Below are 9,729 nucleotides of genomic sequence, written 5' to 3'. Positions count from 1 at the left end.
AAGAGTTGGCCGTGACTTTGCGATTCACCTGAACTGAATAACAATGCCAGCCATTTCAGCAGTATTAAAAGAACCTTTTCATTCTTTAGTGTCAATTCTAACACCATCTCCTGAGGGAGGGCTCCCTTGATTACTTTAGTTAACGCAGGCACCTCTCCCCTTACACCCTTGAGCCACCCTCAACCACTTTGCCATACGTGATTATCTTTACGGTGTTCGTCAATATCTGAAACGATCCTGGTGCTTACTTATTGTCTGTCTCCTCCTTGCTAGAATGTCATCCTGTGAAAAACGGGACCAAGTCTACCTGTTCACAATATCCTGAAAACAGTGCTTAACTCAGAGCAGGTACTTGAGGAATATTTTGGAATGAATTCAACTATACAGTATGGGAAGACAGTTCAACAGTTATGTAGAATCTACATTTGAATTCTCTCAAATATCTCTGTTTATATACTTCAACTGTAAATATCGTTAAAAATATAAAGTTAGATTCCAAGTTATTTGTCACTTACTGATGAGAGATCTGTAGACAAAAGTTGCCAAAATGCAAATTGGTTTTTAAAGCACTTTAATTCCCTTATAAAGATCTTTTAAGTTCTTAAAGTAAAACTAAAGTTTGGTCTCAGTGAATGTTCTTAATATTATTAAACTATTAAGCAGATACACATATTTGCTTTATCAAATATCAAATTTAGTTATCAAAGAACTTCAGTTGATTTTTTGCCCTTTTCATGGTTCAGAAAGTCCTATTTCAAAACTGTAAATAAAAGTGAACTGAAAATATGGAAATGCCAAGGTAAATTCACCAAGTAAATAAAATTGCAATAAAGAGAGGAAAAGATATGCAAACAAAACAGGCAATGTTCTGTTTTCTTTGATTTATTGCTGAAGGAAAAGAAAAAAAGTAATGATGATTCAACACTTCTGAAAACCTTTGTCATTTTAAACTATTTAATGAAAAAGTTATAAAAATGCAGCATGAAGAAAAACATAAAAACAGAAATTTCCATCAGCTTAAAGAAGAAGTCTGAATGGAGAGTACAAAAGAACATTTTATTTTGAATAGAGATTTGTTTCTTTTCTTAAGTGCATGAGTTTGAACACTTACCCCAAGTTTGGGTCTCATTGTCTTTGGCCCCCTTGACATCACAAAAACTTGTTTTTCCACCTGGGATTGGTTGTTGTAGTGGATTGAATTGAAAATTATATCCATGTCATAATCCTTAGTACTTGCACATGTGACTTCATTTGGAAATAGAGTATTTATTTAATTTAGTGAATGGAAGATACTTCAAATTCTGTAGTGGCTGATAATTTTCAGAAGTTTCAAATATATGATTTCATATAACCTCATAATGGTCCCCTCTCCCTGTCTGCCTCTGTGCTGTCCCTCCCTCCCCACTGGTAATCACTACTTTGTTCTCTGTATCCTGTGAGTCTGTGAGACTGTTTCTTTTTTGTTTTATTCACTAGTTTGTGGGGTTTTTTATATCCCACATATAAGTGATAAATACAGTATTTGCCTTTCTCTGTATGACTTCTTCAACTTATCACGATTCCCTCTGAGTACATCAGTTTTGCTGCAAATGGCAAAAGAAATAGGACCTTTACAGATAAAATTAAGTTAAAGGTTTCCAGATGAGATGATCCTGGATTTTGGGTGACCCCTAAATCCAATAATTAGTGTTCTTATGAGAAAAAGAAGAGGGAGATTTGAGACATACGGACAGAGGAGAAAAACCAGAGGGAAAAAACAGGGGCAGCAAATGGAATGATGTATTTAAAACCAAGGAATGCTAAGGATTGCCAGAAGAGAAGCTAGGGGAGAGGCATACCGTAAATTCTCCCTCTGAACCTCCAGAAAGAACCAACCCTGCTGACAACTTGATTTCAGACTTCTGGCCAACAGTGAAAACTTACATTTCTGTTGTTTCATGCCACCAATTTGTGGTAATTTGTTACAGCAGTCTCAGGAAATAAACACAGTTGTACACAGCATACCTCATTTTATTGCACTTTGCAGGCATTGCGATTTTTTACAAATTGAAGGTTTATGGCTACCCTACCTCTCGAGCAAGTCTGTGCTTAGTCTCTCAGTCATGCTCGATTCTTTGTGACCCCACGGACTGTAGCCCCCCAGGCTCCTCAGTCTATAGGGATTATCCAGGCAAGGATACTGGAGTGGGCTGCCATGCCCTCCTCCAGGGGCTCTTCCCAACCCAGGGATTGAACCCAGGTCTCCCCCACTGCAGGTGGATTCTTTACTGTCTGAGCCACCAGGGAAGCCCATGGAATACTGGAGTGGGTAGCCTATCCCTTCTCGATGGAAACTTCCCAACCCAAGAATCGAACTGGGGTCTCCTGCATTGCAGGTGGACTCTTTACCAGTTGAGCTACCAGGAAAGCCCAGTTTGTGTCATTTTTCCAACAGGACTTGCTCACTTCATGTCTCTGTGTCACATTTTGTTAATTCTAACAATATTTCACGGAGAAGGCGATGGCACCCCACTCCAGTACTCTTGCCTGGGAAATCCTATGGACAGAGGAGCCTGGTGGGCTGCAGTCCATGGGATTGCGAAGAGTTGGACATGACTGAGCGACTTCACTTTCACTTTTCACTTTCATGCATTGGAGAGGGAAATGGCAACCCACTCCAGTGTTCTTGCCTGGAGAATCCCAGGGACGGGGGAGCCTAGTGGGCTGCTGTCTATGTGGTCGCACAGAGTCGGACACGACTGAAGCGACTTAGCAGCAGCAGCAGCAGCAGCAGCAACAATATTTCAGAACCTCCACCAGTAAAAAGGTTGTGACTCGATGAAGGCCCAGATGAGGGTTAGCATTATTTTTTTTTTAGCAATAAGTTATTTGTAGATTAAGGCATGTACAGGTTTTTTTTAAGTCATAATGCTATTGCACACTTAATAGACTATGGTATAGTGTAAACATAACCTTATATGCACTGTGCTGTGCTTAGTCTCTCAGTTGTGTCCAACTCTTTGTGACGCATGGACTGTAGCCTGCCAGGCAACTTGATCCAAGGGGATTCTCCAGGCCAGAATACTGGAGTGGGTTGCTATGCCCTCCTCCGGGGGATCGTCCCAACCCAGGGATTGAACCCAGGTCTCCTGCATTGCAGACAGTTTCTTTACTGTCTGAGAAACCCCCAAATTCAATGACTTGCTTTATTGCTATATTGGCTTTATTTCAGTGGAACTCAACCTGCAAGATCTCCAGTGTGTGTCTGTTATGACTTAAGTAAACATCTAGTCAAGGCTATGGTTTTTCCAGTAGTCATGTATGGATGTGAGAGTTGGACTGTGAAGAAAGCTGAGCGACGAAGAATTGATGCTTTTGAACTGTGGTGTTGGAGAAGACTCTTGAGAGTCCCTTGGACTGCAAGGAGATCCAACCAGTCCATTCTGAAGGAGATCAGCCCTGTGATTTCTTTGGAAGCAATGATGCTAAAGCTGAAACTCTAATACTTTGGCCACCTCATGCGAAGAGTTGACTCATTGGAAAAGACTCTGATGCTGGGAGGGACTGAGGGCAAGAGGAGAAGGGGATGACAGAGGATGAGATGGCTGGATGGCATCACTGACTCGATGGACATGAGTCTGGGTGACCTCTGGGAGTTGGTGATGGACAGGGAGGCCTGGCGTGCTGCAATTCATGGGGTCGCAAAGAGTCGGACACAACTGAACGACTGAATTGAACTGAACTGAACTGAAACTTTTTTTGTCTAAAAGTTTGCAGAACAAGGCATCTTGTTACTTTGTAGACCATCATGGGCACTGTAATCTGTATCTCTGGGAAGCAGCCTTTGAACGGTCCTTAACGAAAGCTTCTTTAGGCTCTGCTGCATTCTAGAATTTACTTTGGGGAACAACAGTGACAATTTCAAGACTCAGGAAAAAGAAGCTCAACCACCTGGGGGCCAATTGAAAGCTCTACTTTTCCACTTAATAACACTTAACATTCTTAGGGGACAAAAATCATTTAGTAACAACATCCCTAGGAAGTAAAAGCAAGTTTTCCTTGAAATGATTGCTTGGCAGGCTATTCTTTATTCAGTGGTTCTATAATATTTTGATTTTAGTTTGTCATATGAAAAATGTACTTCAAATTGCTAATAACTAAGTAAAAGTAGAGGAGGGGTGAAGATGAGGGCTGCATTCTTCAGTGTGTTTACTACATTCACTAAGGGCTTGGGCTATATAATATTGCATTTATAATTTTACTGTTGTTTTGTTTCTAAGTTGTGAAACAAAAGTTTGTGACCCCATGGACTGTATCCTGCCAGGCTATCAGCCCATTTTCCAGGCAAGAATACTGGAGTGGGTTGCCATTTCCTTCTCCAGGGGATCTTTCCTACCCAGGGATCAAACCCACATCTTCTGCACTGGCAGGTGGATTCTTTACCACTGAGCCACCAGGGAAGCCCGACTTTATAATAGACAGATAAAAATTTAGAGCAGTTCTATTTATTTAAAATGCACTTGAACTTTCAAAGCTCATAACTTTACCAACACCTAGTCACACAATGGCACCCCACTCCAGCACTCTTGCCTGGAAAATCCCATGGATGGAGGAGCCTGGTAGGCTGCAGTCCATGGGGTCGCTAAGAGTCGGACAAGACTCAGCGACTTCACTTTGACTTTTCACTTTCATGCATTGGAGAAGGAAATGGCAACCCACTCCAGTGTTCTTGCCTGGAGAATCCCAGGGATGGGGGAGCCTAGTAGGCTGCCATCTATGGGGTCCCTCAGAGTTGGACACGACTGAAGCGACTTAGCAGCAGCAGCAGCAGTCACTTAAACAAGAAATTTTAGAAACATTGCTGACAACACTTCTCTGTATCCTCAAATTCCCCAAGTATTTTCTAAATACTTGTCCTTTGTTGAGGTGTCTTAGAAATGGCTTATATCATATCAAGACTAGACGTTCATAGCATGTTTTCAACCGGTCTCCCAGCTTCATTATCTATTTATTCCAATCCTATTTATTATTATTTACTATTACAAATAATCTATTATTCTATTTAATCCACCATCCACACTATTTCTTGGGTTATATTCTTTTTCTAAAACAAGTCACATGATGAGATCAGATCAGTCGCTCAGTCGTGTCTGACTATTTGCAACCCCATGAGTCACAGCACACCAGGCCTCCCTGTCCATCACCAACTCCCAGAGGTCACCCAGACTCATGTCCATTGAGTCAGTGATGCCATCCAGCCATCTCATCCTCTGTCGTCCCCTTCTCCTCTTGCCCCCAATCCCTCCCAGCATCAGAGTCTTTTCCAATGAGTCAACTCTTCGCATGAGGTGGCCAAAGTATTGGAGTTTCAGCTTTAGCATCATTGCTTCCAAAGAAATCCCAGGGCTGATCTCCTTCAGAATGGACTGGTTGGATCTCCTTGCAGTCCAAGGGACTCTCAAGAGTCTTCTCCAACACCACAGTTCAAAAGCATCAATTCTTTGGCGCTCAGCCTTCTTCACAGTCCAACTCTCACATCCATACATGACCACAGGAAAAACCATAGCCTTGACTAGATGAACCTTTGTTGACAAAGTAATGTCTCTGCTTTTGAATATGCTATCTAGGTTGGACATAACTTTCCTTCCAAGGAGTAAGTGTCTTTTAATTTCCTGGCTGCAGTCACCATCTGCAGTGATTTTGGAGCCCAGAAAAATAAAGTCTGACACTGTTTCCACTGTTTCCACTCTTTCCCCACCTATTTCCCATGAAGTGATGGGACCAGATGCCATGATCTTCATTTTCTGAATGTTGAGCTTTAAGCCAACTTTTTCACTCTCCTCTTTCACTTTCATCAAGAGGCTTTTTAGTTCCTCTTCACTTTCTGCCATAAGGGTGGTGTCATCTGCATATCTGAGGTGATTGATATTTCTCCCGGCAATCTTGATTCCAGCTTGTGTTTCTTCCAGTCCAGCGTTTCTCATGATGTACTCTGCATATAAGTTAAATAAACAGGGTGACAATATACAGCCTTGACGTACTCCTTTTCCTATTTGGAACCAGTCTGTTGTTCCATGTCCAGTTCTAACTGTTGCTTCCTGACCTGCATACAAATTTCTCAAGAGGCAAGTCAGGTGGTCTGGTATTCCCATCTCTTTCAGAATTTTCCACAGTTGATTGTGATCCACACAATCAAAGGCTTTGGCATAGTCAATAAAGCAGAAATAGATGTTTTTCTGGAACTCTCTTGCTTTTTCTATGATCCAGTGGATGTTGGCAATTTGATCTCTGGTTCCTCTGCCTTTTCTAAAACCAGCTTGAATATCAGGAAGTTCATGGTTCACATATTGCTGAAGCCTGGCTTGGAGAATTTTGAGCATTACTTTACTAGCGTGTGAGATGAGTGCAATTGTACGGTAGTTTGAGCATTCTTTGGCATTGCCTGTCTTCGGGATTGGAATGAAAACTGACCTTTTGCAGTCCTGTGGCCACTGCTGAGTTTTCCAAATTTGCTGGCATATTGAGTGCAGCACTTCACAGCATCATCTTTCAGGATTTGGAATAGCTCAACTGGAATTCTATCACTTCCACTAGCTTTGTTCGTAGTGATGCTTTCTAAGGCCCACTTGACTTCACATTCCAGGATGTCTGGCTCTAGGTGAGTGATCACACCATCGTGATTATCTGGGTCGTGAAGATCTTTTTTGTACATTTCTTCTGTGTATTCTTGCCATCTCTTCTTAATATCTTCTGCTTCTTTTAGATCCATACCATTCCTGTCCTTTATCGAGCCCATCTTTGCATGAAATGTTCCTTTTGTATCTCTGATTTTCTTGAAGAGATCTCTAGTCTTTCCCATTCTGTTGTTTTCCTCTATTTCTTTGCATTGATCACTGAAGAAGGCTTTCTTATCTCTTCTTGCTATTCTTTGGAACTCTGCATTCAGATGTTTGTATCTTTCCTTTTCTTCTTTGCTTTTAGCTTCTCTTCTTTTCATAGCTATTTGTAAGGCCTCCCCAGACAGCCATTTTGCTTTTTTGCATTTCTTTTCCATGGGGATGGTCTCGATCCCTGTCTCCTCTACAATGACACGAACCTCCGTCCACAGTTCATCAGGCACTCTATCTATCAGATCTAGGCCCTTAAATCTATTTCTCACTTCCACTGTATAATCATAAGGAATTTGATTTAGGTCATACCTGAATGGTAGGGGTTTTCCCTACTTTCTTCAATTTAAGTCTGAATTTGGCAATAAGGAGTTCATGGTCTGAGCCACAGTCAGCTCCTGGTCTGGTTTTTGCTGACTGTATAGAACTTCTCCATCTTTGGCCGCAAAGAATATAATCAATCTGATTTTGGTGTTGACCATCTGATGATGTCCATGTGTAGAGTCTTCTCTTGTGTTGTTGGAAGAGGGTATTTGTTATGACCAGTGCATTTTCTTGGCAAAACTCTATTAGTCTTTGCCCTGTTTCATTCCGTATTCCAAGGCCAAATTTGCCTGTTACTCCAGGTGTTTCTTGACTTCAACTTTTGCATTCCAGTCCCCTATAATGAAAAGGACATCTTTTTTGGGTGTTAGTTCTAAAAAGGTCTTGTAGGTCTTCATAGAACCATTCAACTTCAGCTTCTTCAGCGTTACTGGTTGGGGCATAGGCTTGGATTAGTGTGATATTGAATGGTTTGCCTTGGAAACGAACAGAGATCATTCTGTCATTTTTGAGATTGCATCCAAGTACTGCATTTCAGACTCTCTTGTTGACCATGATGGCTACTCCATTTCTTCTGTGGGATTCCTGCCCGCAGTAGTAGATATAATGGTCATCTGAGTTAAATTCACCCATTTCAGTCCATTTCAGTTCGCTGATTCCTAGAATGTCGACATTCACTCTTGCCGTCTCTTGTTTGACCACTTCCAATTTGCCTTGATTCATGGACCTGACATTCCAGGTTCCTATGCAATATTGCTCTTTACAGCATCAGACCTTGCTTCCATCACCAGTCACATCCACAGCTGGGTATTCTTTTTGCTTTGGCTCCATCCCTTCGTTCTTTCTGGAGTTATTTCTCCACTTATCTCCAGTAGCATATTGGGCACCTACTGACCTGGGGAGTTTCTCTTTCAGTATCCTATCATTTTGCCTTTTCATACTGTTCATGGGGTTCTCAAGGCAAGAATACTGAAGTGGTTTGCCATTCCCTTCTCCAGTGACCACATTCTGTCAGCTCTCTCCACCACATCATGTGAATACAAATTCCTCAGCACAATACAAAAGACCTTTTCTTATCTTTAGTGGTCAATCTATGCACACAAAAGTATGAATTCTGTGTAGACAGAATAATAATTCTGAACTAACATTACACTCTTTTAATGGAGATACAGGCTAGTGTTTCTCAAACTTTAATGTATATAAAAATCGCCTAAGGATCTTATTAAAATAAAGACAAGAAGGATGGGTGAGGCCTGAGCATCTGTGTTTCTAATTAGCTGCTAGGCATTGCAGACGTTGCTAATTCAAGTACCAAACTTTGAGTGGCAAGGATAGAGTGAAGCCTTAAGCTAAATGTCTAAGTAAACACTTCTCTCTCTGAATACAAGTGTGGGTCCTCTTCCATTTCCTTTTTGGTTCTCTGCCAGCATCTTCTATGAAAGCCCAGGTAATAGAGCAAAGTCCTTGAAGACAAAGACCACAAGTCCTTCCTCCTTGGGTCTCTACTCCAGGGTCTAGCACAGCGTTCTGACATACTGACACATAACAATCGTTCCACAAGCTGTCTACAACTATAATAACAGTTAATAGGTTATTTTATCACAAGAACTTCACAGACATAGTGCTGAGGGGCTGCAGATAGGACCTTGAAAGCGGGGGACTGTTTTTCCAGTTTCAGTTTGAGTCAGGTGTGGGTTAGCCACTGAGTCTAGCCAACAGGATGTGCTGTATGCTGCTCCAGACCCTGGCCCACAGGAACATTCCACGTGTGGTCCTGCATGGTCTGTTCCTCCATGGGCTTGATGCAGATCCGTGTAATGGCTGTGGAAGCCAGCTGGTGAAGATGGCAGAGACAAAAGAGGGAAGGAGTCTGTGACCCGGTATTACTGATTGGAAGAGAGCCACCTGCTGTTCAGAACCACTCATTTTTGGTCTTTCAATGGCACCCTACTCCAGTACTCTTGCCTGGAAAATCCCATGGACGGAGGAGCCTGGTAGGCTGCAGTCCATGGGGTCGCTAAGAGTCAGACACGACTGAGCGACTGCACTTTGACTTTTCACTTTCATGCATTGGAGAAGGAAATGGCAACCCACTCTAGTATTCTTGCCTAGAGAATCGCAGGGATGGGGCACCCTGGTGGCCTGCCATCTATGGGGTTGCACAGAGTCAGACACGACTGAAGTGACTTAGCAGCAGCAGCAGCAGCAACTAAAAAAGAAAAGTCATGTCTTTTTTGAACCTTTATAGATTTGAGGGTCTGTTTGTATGGTAGATTGCTTATCCTACTTAAAGCAGTTGGAATTCTGTAATTTGGCAGAATGATGCATGATATTAGTGTCAGATCAGTGTTGCTTTTAAACTGGTTATGGTTTTCAATTTTGAGGGGAGGGATGCTTGTAAATATAAATTCCTGTTAAATTAGCTTTCTTTTTATATACCCACTTAAAAAGGTGTCTTAACCAGGCTAGTTGTATACCATAAAAACCATGTTCTTATTTGAATAGTTGCTGTTTTATTTAGAATTTTAAAAAACCCACT

Source organism: Bos javanicus, chromosome 12 (genome assembly GCF_032452875.1).
Source record: "Bos javanicus breed banteng chromosome 12, ARS-OSU_banteng_1.0, whole genome shotgun sequence".
NCBI lineage: Eukaryota > Metazoa > Chordata > Mammalia > Artiodactyla > Bovidae > Bos > Bos javanicus.
This window is presented reverse-complemented; position numbering follows the sequence as displayed.